Consider the following 13,447-nt stretch of genomic DNA (forward strand, 5'->3'; position numbering starts at 1 on the left):
GAAAGGAGAATGTCTGGAAAGGCATAGGTATGTGGTAGATTAAAGACGATCATCGATTCTTTGCTATTCCTTTCTCAGGAGGTGAGTCTCCTTCCCTTCCCCTTTGAATTCTGGCTGGGTATGTGATCTGGCTTCACCAATGGGATACAGAGGAGATGATGTTCTGGTACTTCCAAGCCCAGGCTTTAAGGGGACTGGGAGCTTCCATTTTCTCCCTCTTGGAAGCCAAATGCCAAATTAGAAGTTTAGCAACCCTGAGACCACCAAACTATGAGGAAGCCCAGGCTGACCACACAGAAGGGGATCATGAGGCCCCAGAACTGAGTGAAACCTTCTTAAACTTTCCATCTGCTATGGGAAGCAGCCAAGTAAGTGACCCAAGTCTAAGCCATGTGGAGCCAAAGTCTAGCTGAGCCCTGTTTGAATTCCTGACCCACAGAATCAGAAACAACACATTTGAGGATGGTGTGTTAGGTAGGAGTAGATAACTGGGATAAGGTAAAGCAGTTGAGTGTAACTACAGTTGAAGAGAAGGAAAAATTAAAGCTTCTGGTATTGGTAACTGGAAGGTCATTGATAACCTAGAAGAGAACATTTTTAGTGAAATAATGGGAGAAGGAGGTTGAAGAAAGTTAGGTGATCCAGGAATTGGCCTGTGAAGTGGAGAAGATAAGATGATAAGGAACAAGTTGGTCAAGGAAACAGCTTTTCCCTGTAAGTGGGAGAGAATCTGCTGGTGGGAATAACCCATGCAGAGAGAGAGATGCTGAAGATGAAATAGAAATGTTTATTTGAACAGATTTCCTCCTCTTTGTCCTTGAAGCCTACACACTTGAATACTTGGATTTTTCTCAATCTTCATATCCTTGCAAAAGGGTTTTTGTGCCTTGGGCTTGGTTCTTCATTTGAGCCCAGAAACTTGAAACAGTTAAAAATTGAACTTACTTTCATTACAGTTTATCCAACGTTCATTTGAAATTTACAAAACATGTTCACGTGTAACGAAGTTATTAACAACCCAATCTTTTCCCATTTTACAGGTAAGGAGAACAAAGTTCCAAGCAGTTATGTCTTATCCATATGTTAGTTAGCTGGTAAATGGCAAAACTAGGACTTTATATTCTGTTCTCTAGCTTTCCTATCATTGGCCTTCAGGTGAATTAGTTAGGAAAGTTATGATTATAAATAATTAGAACAAGTTGCTTTGACAAACCATCAAAACCTATTTGACCTAAACTTAAGGTTTCAGCTGTTATTTATTTAAGACTTGAGTTCTTCAAATACACAAGGAGGGTTTTAGTGGGAAGTGGGTGAATGCTTTTGAGGGAAGTAAGAACTGGGAGAAGCAAGGATATGGCTGAATGTCTGGATCATGGAAGATCAAGGGAGTTGGTACTGAGGCACAGGCAAGGGCACAAATTAAACTCTGAAGACAGTGAAGCAGAAACCTAGAATTGAGCTGGGGCAAAAGGAAGGATAGAATGTGAAAGGAATTGGAAGATTCTGCAAATATAGTGCACAGTAGTTCTACAGTTGTGCCTACATGACCCATTAGTGAACCCCGGTGCAAGAAAACCACAGGGGTCAGGCAGTCAACAACTACTCTGGCTTGTGAAAGACTCATAAACCCCCTATTCTGGGGAAGGTTTGTGCAGAGTATGATGAAATGCTATTTTTCTAATCATGTATGTATATTTTAAATACATAGTTGTTGTCTGTTTGTGTTCACACACACACGATATCTTTTCTGAATTACCCACAGACTGCCTTGTTGAAAACTAGACATTTGGAAAGTTTCAGCTTCAGCCATTTTTCAGTTATCTGCATATTAAAAGAAAAGATCCTGAAATTGCTTTCAAAGTGGAAAAATTGTGTGGGCTTTTTTCATCTTTTCATAACTCAAAAACTATTTAATATATTTTTCTCAAACTTTGCAAAAAAAAAGAAAAAAATCACCTTTGGGCTGAAACCAAGCATGGAAAATTTCACCACAAAGGGCTAATTTTTTGGAAAGCTGCAAGAAAGTGAAAACAGGAGTTTATAATAGAACATTCTTCATGCATGTTAATACTTAGTACTTTATCTAATGCATTTCATCTGAGAATTTCTGAACACTTTTCAGATTTAAAAGTTGAGTCATTTTAGTGTTTGTGGTCCATGATAGGCTATCAGATATGGAAAATTCTCCGCATCCTCTTAAAAGTTCAGTATATATTAGGAGTTAGTGAGATATGTTTACTGTCTTACTACAGATAGAGCAGATGAAGTGAAGTGGATACTAGCCAGAGAAAGCCTTACATTTACTGCTTAAACACAGTTTATCACCACCTCTTCCTGGGGCTTCCCAGGTGGCTCAGTGGTAAAGAATTGGCCTGCCAATGCAGGAGAGTCAGGAGTTTTGATCCCTGGGTTGGGAAGATCCCCTGGAGGAGAAAATGGCAACATACTGCAGTATTCTTGCCTGGAAAATTCCATGGAGAGAGGAGCCTGGCTGCTACAGTCCATAGACTTGCAAAGAGACGCTCCTGAGCAACTAAGCACTCTTCTTGTTCTAGGAGTAGTTGTGAGTAGAATATATATTTGATGACATAAGGCTTTAGATTCATCTCTCTGAGCCAGCAGTTCTCAAAGCAGTATCAGCATCATCAGGGATTGGATAGAAATGCAAATTATTCAGCACCACCTAAGAATCTTAAACTCTAGGCCTGGAACCACCAATTGTTGTTTTTAACAAGTACTGTAGGTGATTCTGGGGTTTCCCTGGTAGCTCAGATGGTAAAGAATCTGCCTGCAATGCCAGAGACCTGGCTTCAATCCTTGGGTCAGGAAGATCCTGTGGAGAAGGAAATGGCTACCACTCCAGTATTCTTGCCTGGACAATCACGTGGACAGAGGAACCTGGCGATTCCTTGGGTCACAAAGAGTTGGACATGACTAAGCCCACACACATGCAGGTGATTCTGGTGCATGCTCTAGTTTGAGAACTAGAGCTTTCTTCAAAAGCTTGGAATGTAGAATGTTCAAGATGTTATGGACAATTAAATCTGTACTTGGTCTCTTCATGACATGCCATCTCTGTCTTCTCATATCATTCCTTGGAAGCAGGAGGAATATTTATCAAGTTCTCTAAAAGAAACATCTTCTTTTCTGTATTTCATGTGTTCTAGTTCTTTGCACCTAGGATCTTATCCACAAGTACAGCTAGTCCCCTTGAGTAAAGGTGTCGATACAGGGAAATAGCATTACCACGACAGATTTTCTCATTTCAATGATTCAGGCCTGGAATGGGACTGTATTTCATTCTCATTTCTTTGAAGTCTTAAATTCCAAGATTTAAGCAGCAAGGTGGCAGAGGTCTGTCAGTGGGTGCTGATTTAAGCCCTGCTTCTCTGTGTAAGTTCTCAGTCATATGCTTCACAGAGACTCTCTGCATTCCAGCACACTCCACTGTCTATATTTTTATATGTTTAGGCAATGAAGTAATTATATATGTGGCATTGTAACAGATTTTGAGAATATTCTCCTGGTGACAGAAGAGGACCTTTGTCTAATCACTGGTGCCCCAGCTTGTAAGGGTGAAACTTAGGCATAGCCTGGGCGGGGTGTTTAAGCAGTTTAAGGTGTATTTTTCAGTTACAGTCCATTCTGGTAGAAGTGTGAATATTATCATCTAAACTAATATTAATGGAAAGGAAAAAGAGACATCTTTTAAAATTGATCACTTAAAAGTTTTATTATGAAAAATTTCTAACGAAAAAAAAATGTGTACTAAATATCCAGATAGCCATTATCTGAATTAACATAGCTACTAATATTTTCTCTTTACCTATTTTTTTTCTTCAGATATTTTCAGATAAATTAAAGCCCTCATATTTCACCCTTAAAAACTTCACTGTGCATCTTTTAAGAAGGATTTTTTTCTTATATAACTACCATGTCATCACACCTAACAAAATTAATGGTATTATCATATTCAGATTTTCTTAGTCCCCAGAATGCTGTTTTACAGTTGGTTTGTGAGTCCTTCCTTTGAATTAAAGGCTTCTCTTTCCAGTCATAAAAGTTAATATATTTGTAAATTTCAGGAAGGTAAGGAAAAAAAATTTTTTTTAAGTGTACTGTTATTTATTAGGATGTATTTAAGATATCTAATTCCCTTGTAGATATTTAGTATAATTAAAGATTAAATTCTTATTAGCCATTTTACTATAATTATTTATTATATTACTATAATTATAATTTAAGAACCTTACTTAATTCCTTCAACAGCTCTTGAAGGAGGCTATTCTTTTCCCATTTTATACATCAGAAAACTGAGACTTAGAAGGACAGAAGTAACTTGTTCAAAGTTAGACAGTTTATCGGGGATGTGCTAGAATTTGAACCAACATTTGTTTGACTCCAGAATCCATGTTCTCAGCCACTAACTGGTCTTATTATTAAAAAAGAATTTGTGGACATCAGGAAAAAGAACAGCAGCTTCTCAGATAAAGGTACAAAGGACATGTACAGATAATTCACTAAGGAAGAGTTAGAATAAAGTCTACCCAGAAATGTGTACTTAGCACAATGTATGACACAGTGCTTAATAAACTAGTATATGGTAGTAGTTAATAGTGACCCTATTGACTATGGTAGTACTTGATGTTTGATGAATGTACCTCAACAGTTATCAAAATGAGTTACAGTATTTTAAAGAAAAAGTTCAGTGTTGTGTATGTCTACCACTGTATGCATTTTTAGAAAGTCTGAACAGGTAAATACCATGTGGCTTACAGTGGTTGTCTCTGGGGACGGTAGAAGTAAGGGTGTATAGGAAGTGGAGACTATATTGTTTCTACTTTTTACAGTGATCATGTATTACCAGAAAAAAAAAAAATTCCTATGAAAAGTGTTCATAGCCTTTGAGCCTACTAATTCTTTTCTTTGGAATCTATATTAAGAAACTAATCTCAAAAGTAAAGAACACACTCGGGTACAAATATTTATTGTATCAAAAATTGTAAACATCCTAATGTCCAACTGTGAGGGAAAGTTTGGATATGGAATGTGCAATTATTAAAAGTATATTTTCAAAAGACATTCTAAGACATGAAAGATAATTGTAGAATATTAAGGATGCTCTAACAAGAAAGAGAATGTAGAGCACAACTATATATCAAGAGATAACATGCATTTAAAAGCTTGAAAATGAATACAGAGGTTGTGTTTGAGTGTTGTGTTTTGGAGTGATTTTCACCCTTAAAATTTTCTTTTAATGGCACACATTTTTGTAATAATTTAATGGTTATATATTTTCTTTCCTTTTTTAAAAAGCAGTTTGATTTTATGACTTCATAACATAAAGTTGGCTCAGAGAGGTAAAGTTTTTGGTAACTTGTTCCACAGCAAGAGATAACAGTCACAGGGGGAAAGAAAGGGTAACATCAACTTCATGGTTTCTCTGCAGGAAAACCCACCCCTGAAACCAATAGCGGCTCTCAGTCAGCAGTAGCATCTTCAGCAGTAGCAGCCATCCTAGCTTTTTAACTCATCCTACTCCATTCAGTTTGAGCAAGCTCTGGGAGTTGGTGATGGACAGGGAAGCCTGGTGTGCTGCAGTCCTTGGAGTCGTAAAGAGTCAGACACGACTGAGCGACTGAACTGAGCTGAACTGAACTCCACTCAATTAGTTAGGCTTTTTCCATTCCTTGCAATTCTTTTTTTTTAAATAAACCCTGCCTTCTCCCCCTTCACAAAATAATATGGGTTGTGGATTGGTATATATCTTGTTGGCTTGCCTCATGATTGTTATTAATTTTTCAATGTGATAACAAAATCACAGGTTGGGATCAGCATCATTGTTCAATCCTACTGCTGGGGTGAAGCGGACCTATTTCAAATCTCATCAGACTGTAAGTTTCATAATGGCTAGGACTTTAAGAGGCCCTGGGGTGTGAGCGAGCAAGTGGCACATACTAAGTCAAAGTTGTTGTCTTTGTGAATAACCTGGCAGTTGGATGGATACAGGTCTGAAAAGCATAGCTCATGCCTTGCTACGTTCAGACCTTATTATGCCAATGAACTGGATGTTCACAGAAGTAGAGATTCTGAGCCCCAGTGGATGGAGCTTAGCAGTCAGTGAAGAGATAACATAGAAGAAAATGGAAACAGATGAGCAAAATTCTGTGAAATTGGTTTTTTGTGGCTATTGTTTATTCCAGTCAGAAGATTCTTTGCAGGTCTGTCAGTTTGTGGAGATGAGAACTATGAATGTGATGGTTAAGAAAGGAAAAGACTCTTTAATATGGTTTCCCTGTGTGTATGAGGCTGGTCTACCCTCCCTTCTTGCTATTATGGAAAATCTGTGAACAATATGCAATGTACGCCTCAAAAAATTCCCTGAAGTGGAAAAAGCCTAGCAGGCACTAAATGAAAGATGCTTCACAAGAACGAAATGTGGTTGTTTTGAGATCTGACGATCTGAGCCAGTTCAGACCAATTGTGTTTGGTTGGAAAGAAGCTAGATTTTATCAGGTATCGGGGAGATATACTGACAAATGGATAAAGACTGAAGGCCAGCATCGTTTCTGACAACCTGTTCCTCGGAAACCAGACAGTAGATAATTTTCCATTGTCAGTCACACAGAGACCAGAGGAAACAACACACAAATGAAGTCTGTAGACAGTCCAGAAACTCCACTGCAACCAATCATTGTATCTCCTCACCCGCATAGTTGTGGGCGCTTCTGTGTAAGTCAAGCCGAGTGTTAGAGAGTCAGCCTTTCCCTCTTTCATAACTTGCTGCCCTCAGAAAAGTGCTGAGGAGCTTCCTGTGCCTGCTTCAGGGGCCTTCAGTCATGTCATATGAGTGCTGAGTGGCATGGCTTTCAGGAGCGGTTTCATAAAATCTTGGGGCCGATTCTGATCATCAGGTACCAGGGGAGTTCTCAAGGTCCTCTGAGGGAGGTGGCCTCAACTTGTCCCCTTTGGTCATAGTCCCTACGCCTGCCCTGTACATACTTAGTACTCCCTCCTAACTATTATTATCTCGTATTAATAACTCATATGTCCACTTCCTGTTTTTCCTACCACACCTAACAGATGGCTTCTATCCACCATTTCAAGTCATCTCAATGCAAACTTCTTTGTGAACTCTTTCATGATTCTTCCCAGTCATTTTTACTGTCCTTCCTTTATAACCCTTTTTCTCAAAATTCTTGTGTATTCCAACTTACATTATAGGTATTGCATATTTACATGATTCTCCCCATTAGATTTTTGAGCTTATTTTTTAAATTGAGGTATAACTTTCACATAATAACTTTTTTTCTCTCGCTGCTTCAATCTAGCTGTTCTTTCCTATTTCCTAGTTCAGTAACCCTCTCTTCAGCTATGAATATACTTCTTTTAAATCCATCTGTTGAATTCTCAGTTTCATTCATTCTATTTTTTGCTTATAGAATTTCCATTTTATTGTTTTCATAGTTAACTGTTTCCTAAAATTCTACATCTTGTCACTTAATTTTGTGATCATGTTAATCACAGTTATTTTGAAGTTCATGTCTGACTTTCTCCTTTCAACTGTCAACAGTGTTTTAAAGTACAATTTTATTCTTAAAAAGTAAGAATTCAGGTGACATATTTGAAATAAAAATAAATGAAAACTGTATCTGATAATTCCATTGTTGAAGTGTCTTATAAGTTTCTTTTCTGCTTTCTCCTTCTTTGTTTTCAGTTATGTTGTCTCAGTATGTTTGTATATTAGGGTTCTCCAGAGATACAGAACCAATAGAAAGTGACTAACTATAAGGAATTGGCTAACACAGTTATGGAGGCTGACAAGTCCTAAAAACTGGAATCAGTAAACTGGAGACCCAGGAGAGCTGATGGTGCAAGTTTTGAGTCCAAACACAGACCAACTCAAGACCGAGGAAGAGCCAGTATTTCGGTTGGAGTCCAAAGATAGGAAAAAGCCAATGTCTCAGCTCAAAGACAGCCAGCAAGCCAAAGGAATTCTCTCTTACTCAACCTCTCTGCTTTCCTCAGACCTTCAACTGATGGGGTGAGGCTCACTAACATTGAGGAGGACAGTCTGCTTTACTAGGTCTTACTGACACAAATGTTATCTCATCCAAAACACCCTAGACACACCCAGAATAATGTTTGACCAAATATCTGCTAACCCCATGACCCAGACAAGTTGACACTGAAAATAAACCATCTCTGCTTGTTAAGTTTTTCTTCAGTTGAATACCTGACATTATATTGATATATGAAAAATTATTAAGACAATATGAGGCTTCTGTCTTCCTCCAGAGAGGATTTACTTTTGCTTTTGACTAGCAGTTATAGTTAGGAGAAGGCAATAGGCAACCACTCCAGTACTCTTACCTGGAAAATCCCATGGACGGAGGAGCCTGGTAGACTGCAGTCCATGGGGTCTCGAAGAGTCGGACACAACTGAGCGACTTCACTTTCACTTTTCATTTTCATGCATTGGAGAAGGAAATGGCAACCCACTTCAGTGTTCTTGCCTGGAGAATCCCAGGGACATCGGAGCCTGATGGGCTGCTGTCTGTGGGGTCGCACAGAGTCAGACACGACTGAAGTGACTTAGCAGCATCAGCAGTAGCAGTTACAGTCAGGCTTCCCAGGTGGTGCTAGCAGTAAAGAAACCGCCTGCCAATGCAGGAGACTTAAGAGACGTGGATTCAATCGTGGGTTTGATCCCTGACTCAGGAAGATCCCCTGGAGGAGGGCATGGCACCCCACTCCAGTGTTCTTGCCTGGAGAATCCCATAGATAGAGGAGCCTGGCGGACTGTGGCCCATAGAGTCACAAAGAGACCAAAGTGACTTAGCACAGCAATTATAATGAGGATCAGCCACTTTAATACATTGAGGAATGGGGCTGAATCAGGGCTATCTTTGCGAGGCCTGGTACACCACTGCTTGTAAGGGGTAGCCAATTAGTAGTTCCTACTGAGAGCCCTTTTCATACTGTTCATGGGGTTCTCAAGGTAAGAATACTGAAGTGGTTTGCCATTCCCTTCTCCAGTGGACCACATTCCGTCAGACCTCTCCACCATGACCAGTCCATCTTGGGTGGCCCCACATGGCATGCTTTAGTTTCACTGAGTTAGACAAGGTTGTGGTCTGTGTGATCAGATTAACTAGTTTTCTGTGATTATGGTTTCAGCGTGTCTGCTCTTTGATACCCTCTTGCAACATCTACCATCTTACTTGGGTTTCTTACCTTGGACGTGGGGTATCTCTTTACGGCTGCTCCAGCAAAGTACAGCCGCTGCTCCTTACCTTGGACGAGGGTATCTCCTCATGGCCGCCCCTCCTGACCTTGAAGATGGAATAGCTCCTCTTGGTCCTCCTGCGCCCACGTAGCCGCTGCTCCTTGGTCGTGGGGTTGCTCCTCTCGGCCGCCGCCCCTGACCTAGGGCATGGGGTAGCTCCTCTCGGCCGCCGCCCCTGACCTTGGGCGAGGGGTAGCTCCTCACAGCCTTGCTTCTGCACGGTTCGTCACAGCCAGCACATCTATTTCTGCTTTATTGACTATGCCAAAGCCTTTGACTGTGTGGATCACAATAAACTGTGGAAAATTCTGAAAGAGATGGAAATGCCAGACCACCTGACCTGCCTCTTGAGAAACCTATTTGCAGGTCAGGAAGCAACAGTTAGAACTGGACATAGAACAATAGACTGGTTCCAAATAGGAAAAGGAGTACCTCAAGGCTGTATATTGTCACCCTGCTTATTTAACTTATATGTAGAGTACGTCATGAAAACGCTGGACTGGAAGAAGCACAAGCTGGAATCAAGATTGCCAGGAGAAATATCAATAACTTCAGATATGCAGATGACACCACCCTTATGGCAGAAGGTGAAGAACTAAAAAGCCTCTTGATAGAAGGGAAAGAGGAGAGTGAAAAAGTGGGCTTAAAGCTCAACATTCAGAAAACTAACATCATGGCATCTGGTCCCATCACTTCATGGGAAATAGATGGGGAAACAGTGGAAACAGTGTCAGACTTTATTTTTTTGGACTCCAAAATTACTGCAGATGGTGATTGCAGCCATGAAATTAAAAGACACTTACTCCTTGGAAGTAAAGTTATGACCAACCTAGATAGCATATTAAAAAGCAGAGACATTACTTTGGCAACAAAGGTCCGTCTAGTCAAGGCTATGGTTTTTCCAGTGGTCATGTATGGATGTGAGAGTTGGACTATAAAGAAAGCTGAGCACTGAAGAATTGATGCTTTTGAACTGTGGTGTTGGAGAAGACTCTTGAGAGTCCCTTGGACTGCAAGGAGATCCAAGCAGTCCATCCTAAAGGAGATCAGTCCTGGCTGTTCATTGGAAGAACTGATGGTAAAGCTGAAACTCCAATACTTTGGCCACCTCACGCAAAGAGTTAACTCATTGGAAAAGACCCTGATGCTGGGAGGAATTGGGGGCAGGAGGAGAAGGGGACGACAGAGGATGAGATTGTTGGATGGCATTACCGACTCGATGGGCATGAGTTTGAGTAAACTCCGGGAGTTGGTGATGGACAGGGAGGCCTGGCATGCTGTGATTCATGGGGTCTCTAAGAGTTGGACACGACTGAGTGACTGAACTGAACTGAACTGAGAGCTCAACATGCCTTCTCTTTAATGGGCACCAAACGCCTAGATTTTCACCCTTGAGCCACAGAAGATTTCCAGAAACTCTTCAATTTCTTGGCCGTATAGCCATTGCCTGCAAATTGGTAAATGACTAAGAACTGTTTCAGCATACTTCTCAGAATTTCCTTTGTCTCTAGAATTTTGGCTCTCCAGGTCTCTTCTGCCTTTGATACTTTCAACGACACTTAAAAAAAAAAACCTAAAAACCTTTTTCCAGGTTTTCTAACTGTTCTTGGCAGGCAGATGGCTCTGCCGTAGGCTAGTTTGCCTACCCCATCACCACCATTACTGCTTCTGCCTAGCTTCCCATTCTTCAGGCTTTCCCTTGAGAAGTATGCCATTTTGAGTTCTTTGTTTTCCGTGTGACCTATTTTTTCTCTGGACAGTTTTGGAATCTTCACTTTATCCACATTATTATGTTTTGTGATGATATTCCTTGGGCTGTTTATCCTTTTTAATCCGGAAGCTGGCATTCTTACATCCTGAAAACTTTTCTCATATTTTTTCCTACTTGTTTTCTGATTGTTCACATGTTAAACCTTAAGAAAAGATTCTGTTGATGGATTTCATTTTCCATTGTTCATCTTTCACTCTTTTAAAGTTCTCTATGATGAGAAATGGATAATTTCCCAACCTTATCTTGGAATCCATCTAATTAAACTTTTGATTTCAGCCTTCATACAGATAATTTCTTGTTCCTTGTTCCCTTTTTGTGGAGTCTTTTTTGACTTTGTGGGTGTTTCTCTCTCTCTGAGGAAAGCAAATTTTGGGGGTTTTGCTGTATCATGCATTGTCTATATTCATTCTAAATTTTCTTTATCACTTTTTGCTTATGTTGATTATAATAGAAGCTTCCTCAAATGTCTGACATTCTTTTGTTATCTGTTCACATTTAGGAATGAAGCACTGGAAATCCTAGGAGGTTTGTGTGGGTGTGGGCCTTGTCAACTAGGCAGCTTCACAGCAGCGTGATGGGATAGGTGTCCTGACTTTTGTGTGTGTGTGTTATTTCCCAGTGTCACTATCAGTGCATTCTTTCTCTAGAGCCCTTCAGTTTCTCCCCTAAAATCTTCAAATCTCCTGCCCGAAAGTATCATCATTGAAGTGAGACCGTGTGAGAGGCTGGTGAAAGTGTCAGCATGCATGTTGGGCATTCCCTCAGACTCCTTTCCATGAACAGCCCTTTACCCTGCTTTTCCCTACGCCTGGAAAGCTCTCTCCTTTAACTTGCGTACAGATGAGGCAGTGGGCCTGGGGGCACTGCCCCTCAGCTTTTCGTTTGTTCAATGTGCTGTGTCCTTGCACTGTCATGGAGTACCTGGTGGGGACTCGAAGGCACCTGCGAACCAGGAAAGAAGCCCTGCCGTCTTAGAGGTCATAGTCTGCCAGGGGAGATGATAATGAACATAGAAATTATTATGTTCAAAGGTGAGAGAGACGACCTTGGTAAAAACAGTGGAGCAAGATAAAAGAATTAGAAGTGCCACGGCTGGGGGATAGAGGGCAGTGGTGGACTGTACTACGTTTTTTATAACCTTGTATGGAAATAATTTTAAACTTACCAAAGAGTTACAAGAATAAGAACAGTACATAGAACACTATATACACTTTATCCTGACTTACTGTTATTATTTTACCTCATTTTCTTTGTTATTTGCTCTCCCTCTCCTGCCCCCCTACACAAACACACACACACACACACACACACACACACACACACACGTATATGAGGGAATGGGGAGAGTCAGTGTATGTGTGTTGTGTGTGCATGTGTATACGTATATATAATGTATATATCTCTGAACTAGTTGAAAGTGAAAGTGAAGTCGCTCAGTCGTGTCCAACTCTTTGCAACCCCATGGACTGTAGCCTACCAGGCTCCTCCATCCATGGGATTCTCCAGGCAAGAATACTGGAGTGGGTTGCCATTTCCTTCTCCAGGGGATCTTCCCAACCCAGGGATTGAACCCGGGTCTCCTGCATTGCAGGCAGACGCTTTAACCTCTGAGCCACCAGGGAAGCCCTGAACTAGTTGAGAGTTTGTTAAATATATTATGGCCCTTTGAAGTGAGCAATTTTTTTTTTTTTAAAGCTGGTGACTAAAATTTAAAGTTGGTGACAGAGTATGTGATTCCCATTTTCATCATGCAGTATTTCCAGACACCATGGGGCATTTTTAATTGATAAATTAGTGATATTTGGATGTCAGGTGCAGCATAATAAGAGCTGGCAGGAATGTGTAAAGGCTTAGGAATGCAGGCCTGTCCTGGTAGGGATGGTAAGGCCTTTCCAGAGGCACTTGGCCTCTCTCTGCGCTCTGCAGGAGCAGAGGCCTCAGAAGAGCAGTGAGGCCAAGATGAGACTCAGGAGCCAGAGTGGGGCGCAGCTAAGCCTAGGAGATAGTGTGGCTACACAAGGGGGGCTGGTCTGCTCAGGGAGCTGGTGTGTCTGGGTGACAATGGGAGCCGGAGCACCCCCTTCAGAGACTTGTGAGGGAAAGGATAAAATAGGTACATCTCTGATACATTATTATTTTTTCCTGAATTGAAAGGAGGACAGATTCTTACCTATTTCATGATCAAAGCTGGTACTGGGGTTTATGGACTTCCTTCAGTTATTTGGACCTAACCTTTTGCTGCGAGTTAACAGCTTGTTTTCCCAAGTTTTAATCTCTATCTCATGGGGTTTTAGCTTCACCAGTTGTTGGACCTGCCTACCGCCAGATAAAATGGGATATGCTTTGCCATAATGCGTGACTGTCTTTTGACTTCTGAGAAGCTCGGA

The 13,447-nt window shown here is 40.9% G+C and overlaps 1 protein-coding gene and 1 non-coding gene across 8 annotated transcripts in view; one reads left to right on the top strand and one right to left on the bottom strand.

Annotated features, from left to right (window-relative positions):
* LDAH (lipid droplet associated hydrolase) overlaps positions 1-13,447 on the top strand; it is a 94,210-nt gene that overhangs the window by 41,833 nt on the left and 38,930 nt on the right. The window lies entirely within an intron of this gene.
* On the bottom strand, positions 12,611-12,682 carry TRNAC-GCA (transfer RNA cysteine (anticodon GCA)). The gene has a single exon. It is a non-coding gene; the product is annotated as a tRNA-Cys (tRNA).

The sequence above is a fragment of the Odocoileus virginianus genome, chromosome 2 (assembly GCF_023699985.2).
Source record: "Odocoileus virginianus isolate 20LAN1187 ecotype Illinois chromosome 2, Ovbor_1.2, whole genome shotgun sequence".
In the NCBI taxonomy this organism is placed as follows: Eukaryota; Metazoa; Chordata; class Mammalia; order Artiodactyla; family Cervidae; genus Odocoileus; species Odocoileus virginianus.